The following is a 17,288-nucleotide window of genomic DNA, read 5'->3' as shown; positions in this document are numbered from 1 at the left end:
ACATCCCCAGAAGCAGGGGAAACCACGGTTGCGTTGGCCACCAAGGAGTGACCATAACCACTGTCGCTCTCTGAGTCGTTACCTGCAGAAGAACTCTGGTAATCATCTGGAATGGGGAAAACACATAGTGAATCCCCTGCGGCCACACTTGACGAAAAGCGTCCACTGCTGACGCTTCCGGATCTGGCCTCCAGGTGTAAAAACGGGGTAATTGCCGGTTGAGACGAGAGGCAAAAAGGTCCATATGTAAGGGACCCCAAAGCTCTCGAATCATGAGAAACACAGATCGATCGAGCGTCCAATCGCTGAAATCGACCAGGTAATGGGAATTCCAATCCACCACTGAGTTGGATATACCTGGTAGGTATTCCGCCACTGGGATGATGTCCCTGGATAGGCAAAAATGCCAGAAGTCTGATGCAATGTTCGCCAGAATCCTGGATCTCGTGCCCCCGAGGCGATTGAGATATTGCACTGCCGCCACATTGTCCATGCGTAGTAACACGCAACAATTGGACCTGTGTGGAAGAAAACTCCTGATTGCAAAGAATGCCGCCAGTAATTCCAGTGCGTTGATGTGGAGAAGAGATTCGTCTTCTGACCATCTCCCTCCTGTTGAGGCTTGTCCACAGCGAGCTCCCCAACCTTGACGACTCACATCTGTCTCTATGATGATGTCAGAGCAGGAGTTGAATATAGTTTTGCCGTTCCATTCGACGGCATGGCGTAGCCACCAGTGTAACTCCGTCACCGCCTCCGGGCAGAGAGCAATCTCGTCCGCGTAGCGTAAACCCTGAAGAAGATGGAGGATCTTGAGCCTCTGAAGTGCCCGATAATGGAGCGGGCCGGAAAGATCGTTTGAATGGAAGCCGCCAACAAGCCGACTATTCAAGCAATCATCCGTAACGATACCCGACCTTTGCGCAACACAGCCCTGATCTCTTTGCGAATCAGGGCTAGCTTGGCGTTAGGTAGACGTAGTACTGCCTGTTCGGTATCCACCAGGAAACCTAGAAATTCCATCGATCGTGAAGGAATCAGGACGGACTTTTTGTCGTTGATCAGGAACCCTAGTTCCTCCAACAACCCCACAGTCCACTGACAGGACTTGTGCTCTGGAACTTGCCATAATCAGTAAGTTGTCCAGATAAATAATTAGTCGCACCCCTCTGCTCCTGAGAGTCGCTACTAGCGGCTTGAGTAACTTTGTGAAACACCAAGGGGCCCATGATAACCCAAATGGCAGGCAGGTGAACTGCCACATTCGGTCCCTCCACAGAAACCTTAGGAAAGGTTGGGAGGATGGGTGCATGGGGATGGTGAGATAAGCGTCCTTCAAGTCGACCTTTACTAACCAGTCGCATGGCCATAAGAGGTCGCGCAACAGGTGGATACCCTCCATCTTGAAGTGACGGTAAGTCACGTGTTGATTCAGGTCTCTTAGGTTTATCACAGGGCGATAGCCACCATCCTTCTTCTTGACAAGGAATAAATTGCTGATAAACCCGGGGGAGAGGGGGTCCACCTCCTGTACTGCGTTTTTTGTTACCAGCTCCTGGAGCTCGGTGTCTATGAGTGTCATGTTTTGGGACAAGAAATGAATGGGATGTGGCCTGACGTTCAGTACTGGAAGGGACTGAAAATCTATCTGGTAACCCTCTACAGTATTGAGGATCCAAGCGTCTGCCGTAATCATGGACCAGACGTGGATAAAATACTTCAGTCTGCCCCCCACAAGTGTTTGTGATAATGTAAGAGGGTGTATACTCACCGGATGACGGACGGGATCTGGGGAAACCTCGGCCTCCACGTCCCCTCCAGGGGCGTCCACGTGGTGGGAAAAAGGTGGCAGGTTGTGCCACCGGCAAGGTGTATGACTGCTGAGCAGGAGCGTACGGCTGTGGATTTGGTCTAGCGTAGGGCCTGAAGTAGGCAGTGCGGCCGGCAGAGCGCCCTCTCCCTCTGCCGGCCTTGCCAAAAACCTTAGGGTTAGAACCCGATTTTTTCTGTGAATTCTGAGCCTTATCAAGGCTAGTAAATAATGACACACATTTATTTATATTCTTGATCAAATCCTCGCCGAAGAGAAGGCCTTCAGCAGAAGGGCCCGGCTCATTCTCAGCAAGGTGCGACAATTGAGGTTCCAATTTCATTAATATGGACCTTCTGCGTTCAATAGAACAAGTTGTGTTGGCGCTGCCGAGCATGCATATAGCACGCTGGGCCCACCCTCTTAGCTGCCCCAAATCCACCGGCTGGGAGGTGGAGGCTGCCTGTTCAGACAGGTTTAATATTTTAGTAAGCGGGCCCAGGAGGTCTAAGATCCGATCCTGTATCACCTTGAACGAACGTTCAATTCCTTTTTTTGGAATATTTGCCGGAGCGGGTTAAATATTTCATCAGGACCGGATCTATTTCCGGTGTTTGTGCCACTTTCCTGGCCACGTATGGTCCGGGGCACTCTGATCGCAGTTTGTTGCGATTGGACCGATCCAGTGACTTTCTGGTCCAAAACTCCACATAGTCCGCGACTTGCGGTAATGGGACCCAATCCCCGGACCGGGGATGAGTGATTGCCTCCAGACTAAAAAACGGTTGTCCGAGTGTATCCAGTACAGTCTCGGAAGGTATCTCGAGATTGGCGTCAGAGTTTTCCGCTAAGAACTTCGCATCCTCCTTGTCAGAGTCTGTGGCCTCGGCCACCTCAGAGACCTCAGACGATTCATCCTCCGATGTGTCTTACGAGTCTGGTTTTGTCCTTTTATTGGACCTATGCCTCTTTGTAATGGTCTCCTTGAGGCCCAAGGGTCGTTCGTATTCAGGATGTGGGGTTTGAGAGGCCGGAGTGGGTCCTGTCCTGGGCATATTATTTTCTTCCCCTGCCGGGGAGTCGAAGTGTTCAGTAATATGTTTGCGCTTGGAAAGCGCTTTACCCTTATTAGGTTTCTCTCCAGAGACGGAGGGGTTAATAGAAGGGCTTACAGTTGAGGCTAGTCCAGCCTGGACAGACCTATTTATGAGGTCTTGTATCTGAGTAGCCGTCATTAACTGGGAGGCGTCCAACTCAATGTGCTCCTCAGTACCAGCCATGATAGGGGCAGTATGTTTGCTGTTATCACCAGCCATATCTAGTGTAGGCTATCAAGTAGCACTAAGATATTCAAAGTGAATTTGTAGTGGACCTCACTATGAGCTCCACAAGCTATTGAATAGGTATATATTATAAGCTGGTTGTTATTGGAAACAGCCAATGTATAAGTTGATCTATAAATCGCCCTAGTTGGCAATTATACAATTAATTGCAGGCTGAAAGTTAGCACCTAACCGGACCCTGTCAGTATTATGTGACCGGACCCTGTGAAAACTACCTGGGTAGATGATAATAGACAGATACGCTGACCACCACTAAATTGCTGCCGTTCCTCTCACCGCTCGCACCACACTGGCGACGGGGAGAGGAGGCGGTAACCAGTCACAGCGGTCCCAGACGAAATCTCACGAGAACTCGTCAGGGAGCGCTGTGATTGGTGGAGTGGCGCTAGCAGAGCGCGTCAAGAGACGCGCGTTAGAAGAGGAACGCCCTCCTTCCCGGCGAACAAGAAGATCAGTGGCGGGAAAGGAGTGAGGAGAAGCGCGCGAAGAAGCTCAAAATGGCGCCGGTAAGCAAAAAGGAAAGTGGGAGGGAGGGAGTGATAGACAGAAAATAATTCAGTGTCTCGCCCTCGCAGTGGTATGCCGAAAACCACCGGCAACCGGAAAAATCCCTAAGGGACAAACAAATAGAATATGAAATATATAAAAAAGAATAATATAAAAAGAATAATATAATGATAGATAGGAAAGAATATATGAGAAATACGAGAAACAGAAAAAGAGATGATTTTCAATAGTTTCAGAAAAAACCTATAGAAGACATATACATTCAGGGTACTTATCTGTCTGCCATGAGCAGAAAGAAAGAGGAGCTGGATCTTCTGGCAGCCTCATTTATAGCACCAGTCAACAGGAGATGGGAGGAGGAAGGCGCAAGGGCTGCTGGGAGTTGCAGTTTTTTCAAAAAGTTTCTATTAAATACGTTATTTTAATAATATTCTGCTATGGGCATTAATAAAAGAAAGGTTAATGCAAGATATGAGCCTCCTGTCTGATATATAACTCAGGATCAGTACAGGATAAGTAATGTAATGTATGTACACAGTGACCTCACCAGCAGAATAGTGAGTACAGCTCTGGAGTATAATACAGGATATAACTCAGGATCAGTACAGGATAAGTAATGTAATGTATGTACACAGTGACCTCACCAGCAGAATAGTAAGTACAGCTCTGGAGTATAATACAGGATATAACTCAGGATCAGTACAGGATAAGTAATGTAATGTATGTACACAGTGACCTCACCAGCAGAATAGTGAGTACAGCTCTGGAGTATAATACAGGATATAACTCAGGATCAGTACAGGATAAGTAATGTAATGTATGTACACAGTGACCCCACCAGCAGAATAGTGAGTACAGCTCTGGAGTATAATACAGGATATAACTCAGGATCAGTACAGGATAAGTAATGTGATGTATGTACACACAACTCCATTTAAAACAATTCTACATATTCGCAGTCTCTGGTGTGAGCAACCTGGAAATGAAAGTGTTAAAACCCATCTTGCTGTTCAGTGCAGATTCCTCATCTCCCCCATCCCCATTGTGTACCTTAACCCCTTAAGGACTCAGGGTTTTTCCGTTTTTGCACTTTTGTTTTTTCCTCCTTACCTTTTAAAAATCATAACCCTCTCAATTTTCCACCTAAAAATCCATATTATGGCTTATTTTTTGCGTCACCAATTCTACTTTGCAGTGACATCAGTCATTTTACCCAAAAATTCACGACGTAACGGAAAAAAAATAATTGTGAGACAAAATCGAAGAAAAAACGCCATTTTGTAAATTTTGGGGGCTTCCGTTTCTACGCAGTGCATATTTCGGTAAAAATGACACCTTATCATTATTCTGTAGGTCCATACGGTTAAAATGATCCCCTACTTATATAGGTTGGATATTGTCGTACTTCTGGAAAAAATCATAACTACATGCAGGAAAATTTATACGTTTAAAAATGTCATCTTCTGACCCCTATAACTTTTTTTATTTTTCCACGTACAGGGCGATATGAGGGCTATTTTTTTGTGCCATGATCTGAAGTTTTTAACGGTACGATTTTTGTTTTGACCGCCATTGACCGTGCGGTTTAATTAATTATATATTTTTATAGTTCGGACATTTACGCACGCGGCGATACCACATATGTTTATTTTTAATTTTTATTTACACTGTTTTATTTTTTTTATGGGAAAACGCCTGTGATCAGTGTTATCGGAGCTTGACTGCTCCTGCCTGGATCTCAGGCACGGAGCAGTCATTCGCCGATTGGACACCGAGGAGGCAGGTATGGTCCCTCCCAGTGTCCTGTAAGCTGTTCGGGACGCCGCGATTTCACCGCGGCGGTCCCGAACAGCCCGACTGACTAGCCGTGATACTTTCACTTTCGCTTTAGAATCGGCGGTCAAAGCTGACCGCCGATTCTAAAGCGAAAGTGAAAGTATCACGGCTAGTCAGTCGGGCTGTTCGGGACCGCCGCGGTGAAATCGCGGCGTCCCGAACAGCTTACAGGACACTGGGAGGGACCATACCTGCCTCCTCGGTGTCCGATCGGCGAATGAAGGGTTAATACCGCACATTGCCGCAATCGGCGATGTGTGGTATTAGCCGCGGGTCCCGGCCGTTGATGAGCGCCGGGACCAACGCGATGTGATGTGGGGTCGCAGCACGAACCCGCTTCATATTGCGGGAGACGGCGCAGGACGTAAATATACGTCCTGCGTCGTTAAGGGGTTAAGGGTACGTTCACACATACAGGATCCTGCGCAGGGTCTGTAACTGCCGATTTGAAGCTGCGCTCAGTCATTTAGTTTACACTGAAATCTGCAGCAGAAAATCCTGCGCATCAAATTCTGTGAGACGGAATCTTGTTGTTGATGCAGAAAGTTCAAAAGACTTATTTTTTCTAAATACGTGAAGGAAAATTTCGGGCAACTTCTATCCATCCGTCTGTATTGTCAACATTTCCACTTGAAATTTACAGAACGAATGCTTCTCGCAGCTGAGGGTTTGTTACAGTTACGGCCATATAGATAAGTCACCTCTAGCCTCTTAAGGACTCAGGGCGTACCTGTACGCCCTGAGCCCGGTCCCAGTGTTTAAAACAGGGTCACGCCGTGACCCCGCATCACACCGGGTTAGTCCCGGCTGCTAGTCATAGCCGGGACCCTGGGTTAACAGCGCGCGGCACCGATCGTTGTGCCACGCGCTATTAACCCTTCAGACGCGGCGATCAAAGTTGACCGCCGGGTCTGAAAGTGAAAGTAAACGATTCCCGGCAGATCAGTCGGGCTGATAAAATCGCGATGTCCCGATCAGCTAGGACAAGATCGGAGGTCTCCTTACCTTGCTCCGTCGCGTCCGATCTGGGTTTGATTGCTCCAAGCCTGAGCTACAGGCTTGAGCAATCGAGCCCCTATCTCACTGATCCGTGCAAAGCTATGGCTTGGCAGGGATCAGGGTGAAAGATCAGTGTGTGCAGTGTTATAGCTCCTATGGGATAACAATGATCTGTGTAAAAGATCAGTGTGTGCAGTGTTATAGGTCCCTATGGGATAACAATGATCAGTATAAGAGATCAGTGTGTGCAGTGTTATAGGTCCCTATGGGATAATAATGATCAGTATAAGAGATCAGTGTGTGCAGTGTTATAGGTCCCTATGGGATAATAATGATCAGTATAAGAGATCAGTGTGTGCAGTGTTATAGGTCCCTATGGGATAACAATGATCAGTATAAGAGATCAGTGTGTGCAGTGTTATAGGTCCCTATGGGATAACAATGATCAGTATAAGAGATCAGTGTGTGCAGTGTTATAGGTCCCTATGGGATAACAATGATCAGTATAAGAGATCAGTGTGTGCAGTGTTATAGGTCCCTATGGGATAACAATGATCAGTATAAGAGATCAGTGTGTGCAGTGTTATAGGTCCCTATGGGATAATAATGATCAGTATAAGAGATCAGTGTGTGCAGTGTTATAGGTCCCTATGGGATAACAATGATCAGTATAAGAGATCAGTGTGTGCAGTGTTATAGGTCCCTATGGGACCTATAACACTGCAAAAAAAAAGTGGGAAAAAAAAGTTAACAAAGGTCATTTAACCCCTTCCCTAATAAAAGTTTGAATCACCCCCCTTTCCCCATAAAAAAATAAAAACTGTGTAAATAAAAATAAACATATATGGTATCGCCGCGTGCGTAAATGTCCGAACTATAAAACTATATTGTTAATTAAACCACATGGTCAATGGCGTACGCGCAAAAAAATTCCAAAGTCCAAAATAGGGTATTTTTGGTCACTTTTGATATAATAAAAAAATGAATAAAAAGCGATCAAAAAGTTTGATTAATACAAAAATGGTACCGATAAAAACTTCAGAACACGGCGCAAAAAATGAGTCCTCATACCGCCCCGTACGCGGAAAAAGAAAAAAGTTATAGGGGTCAGAAAATGAAAATTTTAAACGTATACATTTTCCTGCATGTAGTTACGATTTTTTTTCAGAAGTGCGACAAAATCAAACCTATATAAGTAGGGGATCATTTTATCCGTATGGACCTACAGAATAATGATAAGGTGTCATATTTACCGAAAAATTTACTATGTAGAAACGGAAGCCCTCAAAAGTTACAAAATGAAATTTTTTCTTCAATTTTGTCGCACAATGAATTTTTTTTCCGTTTCGCCGTAGATTTTTGGGTAAAACGACTAATGTCACTGCAAAGTAGAATTGGTGGCGCAAAAAATAAGCCATCATATGGGTTTTTATGTGCAAAATTGAAAGCGTTATAATTTTTAGAAGGTGATGAGGAAAAAATGAAAATGCAAAAACGGAAAAACGCTGAGTCCTTAAAGGGCTAGGGTTCTCACTCTATAGAAGTGTTTCAAAACTACAACTCCCAGCATGCCCGGACAGCTGACAGCTGTCCGGGCATGCTGGGAGTTGTAGTTTTGCAATAGCCGTAGGCAGGGTGCTCAATAGCATGGTCATGACGTCTCTCACTAGAAGTGTCACCCAGCTTTTCTGGGCTTCAGAAAGGTGCGTTTGCAGCAGTGTGGCAGCAGGGGGCGCAACAGCAGCTCCATTGAGCAGTGATATGAGGCGGGACGGTGGGGGGCACCACATGTACAATAGTGAATAGTAAATAGTCACCTACCGGGCGGAGGTCAGCTGACCTGGAGGAGTCACAGCTAACTTGGCAACGGTTGCTAGTGAGCATGCTCTGTTGCAATGCATTTTGGGAGGTATAGAATTGCAAAACTGTCTTATGACTGGACGTGACAGGAAAAGGAGGATTCATGAAGAAGTAGCCCAGTGTATACCAAACAGTGCGTCTCCAGCTGTTGCAAAACTACAACTCCCAGCATGCCTGGACAGCCTTCGGCTGTCCGGGCATGCTGGGAGTTGTAGTTTTGCAACAGCTGGAGACGCACTGTTTGGAAAACTCTAAACTAGCATTTAGGGGGGGGGGACTTACACAAACAACGTTTACAACGTTTAACCCCTTCCTCCTCCGTCAGTGATTTTTTTTTTTGACATATTTTGTGTGGTCTTTTTACGTTTCCTTTTTTTTTCCAGTTTTTGCATTTTTGTTTTTTTTCCTCCTTACCTTTTAAAAATCATAACTCTTTAAATTTTCCACCTAAAAATTCATATGATGGCTTATTTTTTGCGCCACCAATTCTTCTTTGCAGTGACATTATTAATTTTACCCCCCCCCCCCCCCCAAAAAAAAAAAATCATTGTGCGACAAAATTGAAGAAAAAAACATTTATTGCTAAAAATGACACCTTCTCTTTATTCTGTAGGTCCATACGTTTAAAATGATCCCCCACTGATATAGGTTTGATTTTGTGGTACTTCGGGAAAAAAAATCATAACTACATGCACGAAAATGTAAACGTTTAAAAATTGTCATCTTCTGACCCGTATAACTTTTTTAATTTTTCCGCGTATGGGGCGGTATGAGGGCTCATTTTTTGTGCCGTGATCTGAAGTTTTTTTGGATTTATTGATCGCTTTTTATTAATTTTTTCTTGGTATAAAAAGTGACCAAAAATACGCTATTTTGGAATTTGGGGCTATAACATTGCACACACTGATTTCCTACACTGATCACTGCCATGCAATAGCATGGCATTGATCAGTGTTATTGCCGCTCAACTGCTCCTGCCTGGATGTCAGGCACGGAGCAGTCAGTCGGCAATCGGACACGCAGGAGGCAGGTAGGGATCCTCCTGATGTCCTGCAATCTGTTCGGGACGCCGTGATTTAACTGCGGCGGTCCGGAACAGCCCGACTGAGCTGCCGGGATGCTTTCGGTTTCACTTCAGACGCGGCGGTCAACTTTGATCGCCGTGTCTGAAGGGTTAATACCTGGCATCACCGCGATCGGTGATGTCTGGTATTAGCCATGGGTCCCGGCCGTTAATGGCCGCTGGGACAGACCCCATATGGCACGGGGTCACCGCGTGACCCCGCGTTATATCGCGGGAGCCGGCGCATGATGTAAATATACGTCCTGCATCGTTAAGGACGCAGCGATTTTAAATTTTTGTGCTTTCGTTTCTTTTTTCCTCTTCGCTGTCTAAACAGCCAAAATGCTTTCAATTTTCCCCCTAAACACCCATATGGGGGGCTTGTTTTTTTTGCGCCACCAATTAAACTATGTAATGACTTCACTTATTTTACCATCAAATCTACGGTGAAACGAAAACAAATTTGTGTGGCGAAAGTTGCAAAAAAAGCTCAATTTTGTCTCTATTGGTGGCTTCCATTTGTATGCGGAGCTCTTTTCGGTAAAAATGACACAATGGGGGAGATTTATCAAAACCTGTGCAGAGGAAAACTTGCCCAGTTGCCCATAGCAACCAATCAGCTTGCTGCTTTCATTTTTATGAAGGCCTGTGAAAAATGAAAGAAGCGATCTGATTGGTTGCTATGGGCAACTGGGCAAGTTTTCCTCTGCGCAGGTTTTGATAAATCTCCCCCAATATATTAATTCAGTAGGTCCATACGAGTACAACAATACCCAATTTATATCGTTTTTGTGTTATTTGACTACTTTTGAAAAAGTGATGGGGGAGATTTATCAAAACCTGTGCAGAGGCAAGTTGTCCATAGCAACCAATCAGATCGCTTCTTTCATTCTTAACAAGGCCTCTGCAAAATGAAAGAAGCAATCTGATTGGTTGCTATGGGCAACTGGGCAACTTTGCCTCTGCACAGGTTTTGATAAATCTCCCCCCGATATCTTTTTGGAAGAAAATTAGTTTGCTTAAAATCATCCTCTTCTGACCCATGTAACTTTTTATTTTTCCGTATACGTATACCAATATGACTAAGGTTCCCTGACTAATCGAAACGCGTCACCTGTCCACGTTGTCCATGTACCTGTTGCTGAATTTGTAATAAAGCTGGGTTTTACAGGAGCTGCGCTGGACATCCATCTTTTCCTTTCCAAATAAAATAAAACAGAATAAAAAAAAATATTAAAAATGCTTGGTATGCTGGGAGTTGTAGTTCTGAAACATGCAGAGGGCCACAGTTTTGGGACCACTGATCCAGGGTATTGGAACCTCATATAGCTCACCAATTAGGACGAAGAACTTATCCTAAATAGCAAAGTTGTTCCCGTGCTCCAGTACATCGCAAGGGCATGGCCTACCCCTAGCAGGGACACTATAAGATCAGTGTTTTGCTTAAAGGGGTACTCCGCTAAAAACATCTTATCCCCTATCCAAAGGTTAGGGGATAAGATGTCTAATTGTGGGGGGCCAGCAACGAAGGCGTCCGGAACAAGGAAGCTTGGAGCTGCGGCGGTTGTGACATCAGGCCACGCCCCCTCCATTCATGTCTATGGGAGGAGTCACGCGCGGCGGCCATGTTCACTAGTCATCAGGCACGGAGCAGAGTTCACTCCATGCACCGAATGACAGGGGTGCTGCAGTGGAGATCCCCTTTGGATAGGGGATAAGATGTTTTCAGCAGAGTACCCCTTTAATTTAGGCCCCAAAATGGATAGCATGACGTGAGCTGTTGTCTGAAAGGAGGACAGGAGTTCCTAAATCCCCTCTTTGAGCCTCTAAAGGCAGGTCCATGTTTCGCTTCTTTCTCTTGTAAGGACTTAAGCGGGACAGTTTCTTCCCTTACGGTTGGCGCACTACCTGCTTCTACGGTGACGTTGCCCGGTTTGAGGGTGCGCCAACTGGAGAAAGTCAATAAGATCCACAAACAGATCAGACATATGATGGAGCCTTCTCCAGAGCTCCTTCTATCATCACAGGGACTGTCGGGACTAATGTGGCCTCTGCAAGGTTATCTACACTTGAGGTGGACTGCCACAAGGGAGGAGATTTATCAAAACTTGTGCAGAGGAAAAAATTGACTAGTTGCCCATGGCAACCAATCAGATCGCTTCTTTCATTTTGCACAGGCCCTTTTAAAAATGAAAGAAGCGATCTGATTGGTTGCTATGGGTAACTGGGCAACTTTTCCTCTGCACTGGTTTTGAAAAATCTCCCCCAAGGTACAGTGGTCCCTCAACACACAATGGTAATCCGCTCCAAATGGACCATCGTTTGTTGAAACCATCGTATGTTGAGGGATCTGTGCAATGTAAAGTATAGGACAGTGGTCTACAACCTGCGGCCCTCCAGATGTTGCAAAACTACAACACCCAGCATGCCCGGACAGCCAACGGCTGTCCGGGCATGCTGGGAGTTGTAGTTTTGCAACATCTGGAGGTCCGCAGGTTGAAGACCACTGGTATTGGAGGTTATACTCACCTGTCCCCGCCGCTCCGGACCGTCACCGCTGCCCTGGATGTCGCCTTCCATCGCTGTCGCCGCGTCCCCGAGGTGTCCCTGACGCTCCGGTCCTCGCTCTCAGTCGCCGCCATCACGTCACTACACACGCCGCTCCTATTGGATGACGGGACGGCGTGCGCAGCGACGTGATGACGACAATGGAGAGCGCCGACGATGGCGACGATCCCGAAGACGACGCGCCGGAGCCCTGAGGACAGGTAAGTGATCGTCAGCGGACCACACGGGGCACTGTAAACGGCTATCCGGCGGCAGCTGAAGCAGTCTGCGCTGCCGGATAGCCGTTTATGCGATGGCCCCGACATATAAAAGCATCGCATGTTGATGCTGTCTTCAACATGCGATGGACTCTGAGAGGCGATCGTATGTTGAAATGATCGTATGTCGGGGGGGTCACTGTACTTCACAAAAAGCCCTTTCACCGAGGAAACGGCCTATTATGGGTCTTCTGGTCGCCTTGTAACAAGAATTCGAATACTAGGGCTGCACAAATAATCGCGAAAGCAATTGAATCGTGATATTGATCACTGCTCTTACAGTAAAGAGCCCCGTCTGTGCTGGTGTAGAAACAGGGCCTTTGTGCGTTTTGTTTCTCAAAGAAGCTTTGGGCCTGTGATTTCCATTTCCCATGCTCTATGCTAAAGAATGACCAAGCCGCAGATTTAAAGGGGTATTCCAGCAAAAAACTTTTTTTTATATATATCAACTGGCTCCAGAAAGTTAAACAGATTTGTAAATTAGACTGTGTGTGCATCTCACAACCTGGGATATTCGAGGTTAATGTGGATAAAAATCGGTCCCCACCGATCAAATAATGAAAAATCAAGTATACAAATATAACCGCACCTCAAGAATATCACCCTAGTGGGTGCACAATGAATAAGAAATGAGACAGATGATTTGTGAAAAAATGCTAATTTTAATAAAAAACAGAAATAACAATATAAAATAGTAGTTAAAAAGATCAGAGCATTAGTAATAGTAAACGGTCACTGGGCCCTAATGACAGATAGATGTTGAAGCAACTACCTAATCAATTCTAGGATAGTCCATGGATATTGGTCCCAATTGTATAGAATGAATGGAACAGTCTCGCCCTGGCTGCTGGTTCCGCACTGCGGCGGGCCAATGGAAACAAGTGCTGTATTCTCTGCGGTGTTCTCGGCGTCAATGCCTTGGCAGGGGGAGGGTTCCGGCAAGCGGTCCGTGGTGTCAGCAAATACCGATGTCGGTAACGGACTCACACTAGAAGCAGCAGACTTGTGGTAGGCTCGGTGAGCGAGATCAGTAGTTAGTGCAACAGGTGGTTTGGGTTGCGAACTTCCGTGCCGGCTAAAGTTCAGATGTTGTTGGTAATTAAGGTAGTGCTTGTATAGCGCTCTGTTCAGATGAAACGGCCTAGACGCGTTTCAGGGTGCTCAAATTGACCCCTTCTTCAGTAGGCAAGTATCATACTTGCTCTGTTCAGATGAAACGGCCTAGACGCGTTTCAGGGTGCTCAAATTGACCCCTTCTTCAGTAGGCAAGTATCATACTTGCTCTGTTCAGATGAAACGGCCTAGACGCGTTTCAGGTTGCTCAAATTGACCCCTTCAGTAGGCAAGTATCATACGTGCTCTGTTCAGATGAAACGGCCTAGACGCGTTTCAGGGTGCTCATATTGACCCCTTCTTCAGTAGGCAAGTATCATACTTGCTCTGTTCAGATGAAACGGCCTAGACGCATTTCAGGGTGCTCAAATTGACCCCTTCTTCAGTAGGCAAGTATCATACTTGCCTACTGAAGAAGGGGTCAATTTGAGCACCCTGAAACGCGTCTAGGCCGTTTCATCTGAACAGAGCGCTATACAAGCATTACCTTTAATTACCAACAACATCTGAACTTTAGCCGGCACGGAAGTTCGCAACCCAAACCACCTGCTGCAGTAACTACTGATCTCGCTCACCGAGCCTACCACAAGTCTGCTGCTTCTAGTGTGAGTCCGTTACCGACATCGGTGTTTGCTGACACCACGGACCGCTTGCCGGAACCCTCCCCCTGCCAAGGCATTGACACCGAGAACACCGCAGAGAATACAGCACTTGTTTCCATTGGCCCGCCGCATCATTCTATACAAACTGTGAGCGAATCCATCTAATGCCACCTTAAAAAATTGTGTCATCATTGAAACATCTACTGTGTTATTTTTTGCCGGACTAACGGTCCAATTCGGAGCAATATCCATGGATTATCCTAGAATTGATTAGGTAGTTGCTTCAACATCTATCTGTCATTAGGGCCCAATGACCGTTTACTATTACTAATGCTCTGATCTTTTTAAGTACTATTTTATATTATTTCAGTTTTTTTTATTAAAATTAGCATTTTTTCAGAAACCATCTGTCTCATTTCTTATTCATTGTGTACCCAGTAGGGTGATATTCTTGAGGTGCGGTTAAATTTGTATACTAGATTTGTAAATTACTTCTATTAATTTTTTTTTTATCCTTTCAGTACTTATGAGCTTCTGAAGTTAAGGTTGTTCTTTTCTGTCTAAATCCTCTCTGATGACAACTGTCTCGGGAAATGCCCAGTTTAGAAGCAAATCCCCATAGCAAACCTCTTCTAAACTGGGCGTTTCCCGAGACAGGTGACATCAGAGAGGACTTAGACAGAAAAGAACAACCTTAACTTCAGAAGCTCATAAGTACTGAAAGGATTAAGTTTTTTTTAATAGAAGAAATTTACAAATCTGTTTAACTTTCTGGAGCCAGTTGATATATATAAAAAAGTATTCTTCCTGGAATACCCCTTTAAAGGGGTACTCCACCCCTAGACATCTGACCCCCATGATCTCCCTGCTGCACCCGGCATTCGTTTAGAGCGTCGGGTGCAGCGCTGGAGGCTCGTGACGTCATGACCACGCCCTGTTATAACGTCTCAGCCACGCCCCTTCAATGCAAGTATGGGAGGGGGCGTGGCCAGTACATCACAAGCCTCAGCCCCCGCATCGCCAGTCATCCAGCACGTAGCGAAGTTCGCTTCGTGCACCGGATGTCTGGGGTACCGCCTCCTTTGGATAGGGAATAAGATCTCTAGGGGCGGAGTAACCCTTTAAGGAGTTGTCCAGTATTATAAAAATGTTTTTTGTTGCAAAAACAGCACCACTCTTGTCCACAGCTTGTGTATGGTATTGCAGCTCGGCTTCATTGAAGTCAATGGGACTATGCTGCAGTACTACACACAACCTGTGGACAGGGGTGGCGCTGTTTTTGCAAAAAATATATATATTTTTTTATACTGGACAACTCCTGCGGATTAGCTCTATTGAGTTACAGTGGGGCTAGTCTGTATATGGATCTAATCCAGTGGTCTCCAACTTGCGGACCTCCAGATGTTGCAAAACTACAACTCCCAGCATGCCCGGACAGCCGTTGGCTGTCCGGGCATGCTGGGAATTGTAGTTTTGCAACATCTGGAGGTCCGCAGGTTGGAGACCACTGATCTAATCTGTGTTATAGGTAGATATTTCGTCACTTAAAAAAAAGGACTAAGGCTAGTGTTGCACAGCCACATGGGTAACCACAATGCTATGCGCAAAACGTGTCGTAAATGTCTGCCATATAGGGCCGGGATCACACAGTTGAAAATTCGTCGACATATTTTATATGCAGATTTTTTTTCTATAACCAGTGAAAAAGTGGCCGCAGCTTGAAAAAAAAAAAAACATAAAATAGGTCACCAATTTTTCTGCTCTGTGAACCAGTCTGAACCTTAAAAGGGGTACTCCACCAAAGGATAGGGGATAAGATGTCTGATCATGGGGGTCCCGCCCCCCCAATCATCAACGAACATGGAAGCTCCAACCTTCCGCGATCCGGACGCTGCCGCTGGCTGCCCGGAGATTGTGTTTCAGTGTTTTTACCGTTGTTAACCCCTTAAGGACCCATGACGTACCGGTGCGCCATGAGTCCGCTCCCGATCTAGAACGCGGGGCCACGGCTTCTAACAACGGCCGGGACCCGTGGCTAATAGCGTGCAGCACTGATCGCGGTGCCGCGCGCTATTAACCCTTTAGACGCGGCGTTCAAAGTTGAACACCGCGTCTAAAGCGAAAGTAAAACCATGCCGGTTTTCTCAGGGAGTTGTTCGAGATCTCCGCAGCGAAATCGCGGCATCCTGAACAGCTTACATGACAGCCGCAGGGTCCCTACCTGCCTCCTCGCTGCCCGATCGCTGAATGACTGCTCAGTGCCTGAGATCCAGGCATGAGCAGTCAAGCGGCAGAATCATTGATCAGTGGTTTCCTATGAGAAGCCATTGATCAATGTAAAAGATCAGTGAGTGCAGTGTTATAGGTCCCTATGGGATAACAATGATCAGTATAAGAGATCAGTGTGTGCAGTGTTATAGGTCCCTATGGGATAACAATGATCAGTATAAGAGATCAGTGTGTGCAGTGTTATAGGTCCCTATGGGATAACAATGATTAGTATAAGAGATCAGTGTGTGCAGTGTTATAGGTCCCTATGGGATAACAATGATCAGTATAAGAGATCAGTGTGTGCAGTGTTATAGGTCCCTATGGGATAACAATGATCAGTATAAGAGATCAGTGTGTGCAGTGTTATAGGTCCCTATGGGATAACAATGATTAGTATAAGAGATCAGTGTGTGCAGTGTTATAGGTCCCTATGGGATAACAATGATCAGTATAAGAGATCAGTGTGTGCAGTGTTATAGGTCCCTATGGGATAACAATGATCAGTATAAGAGATCAGTGTGTGCAGTGTTATAGGTCCCTATGGGATAACAATGATTAGTATAAGAGATCAGTGTGTGCAGTGTTATAGGTCCCTATGGGGCCCTGGGAGAAAAAAAAAAGTGGAAAAAAAAGTGAATAAAGATCATTTAACCCCTTCCCTAATAAAAGTTTGAATCACCCCCCTTTTCCCACTTAAAAAAGAAAAAAAAAAACTTTAAATAAGAACAAAAACATATGTGGTATCGCCGCGTGCGGAAATGTCCGAATTATCAAAATATATCGTTAATTAAACCGCACGGTCAATGTCGTACGCGCAAAAAAATTCCAAAGTCCAGAATAGCGCATTTTTGGTCACATTTTATATCATGAAAAAATTAATAAAAAGCGATCAAAAAGTTCGATCAATACACAAATGGTACCGATAAAAACTTCAGATCACGGCGCAAAAAATGAGTCCTCATACCGCCCTGTACGCGGAAAAATAAAAAAGTTATAGGGGTCAGAAGACGACAATTTTAAACGTATTAATTTTCCTGCATGTAGTTATGATTTTTTCCA

The 17,288-nt window shown here is 45.5% G+C and overlaps 1 protein-coding gene across 2 annotated transcripts in view; it reads right to left on the bottom strand.

Moving 5' to 3' along the window:
* Window positions 1-11,486, bottom strand: part of LOC130367608 (uncharacterized) — a 32,855-nt gene extending 21,369 nt beyond the window's left edge. Inside the window, exon 1 of one of the 2 annotated variants that reach the window (XM_056570141.1) lies at window positions 11,327-11,486. The gene's annotated coding sequence lies outside the window, so the exon portion shown is untranslated. Of the gene's footprint in view, window positions 1-8,316; window positions 8,370-11,326 lie in introns of those variants that run through there. The other variant, XM_056570139.1, reaches the window with a different exon arrangement.
* Between the last annotated feature and the right edge of the window lie 5,802 nt (window positions 11,487-17,288).

Source organism: Hyla sarda, chromosome 4 (genome assembly GCF_029499605.1).
Source record: "Hyla sarda isolate aHylSar1 chromosome 4, aHylSar1.hap1, whole genome shotgun sequence".
NCBI lineage: Eukaryota > Metazoa > Chordata > Amphibia > Anura > Hylidae > Hyla > Hyla sarda.
The sequence above is the reverse complement of the archived record's forward strand: the minus strand, read 5'-3'. Positions and strand labels throughout refer to the sequence as shown.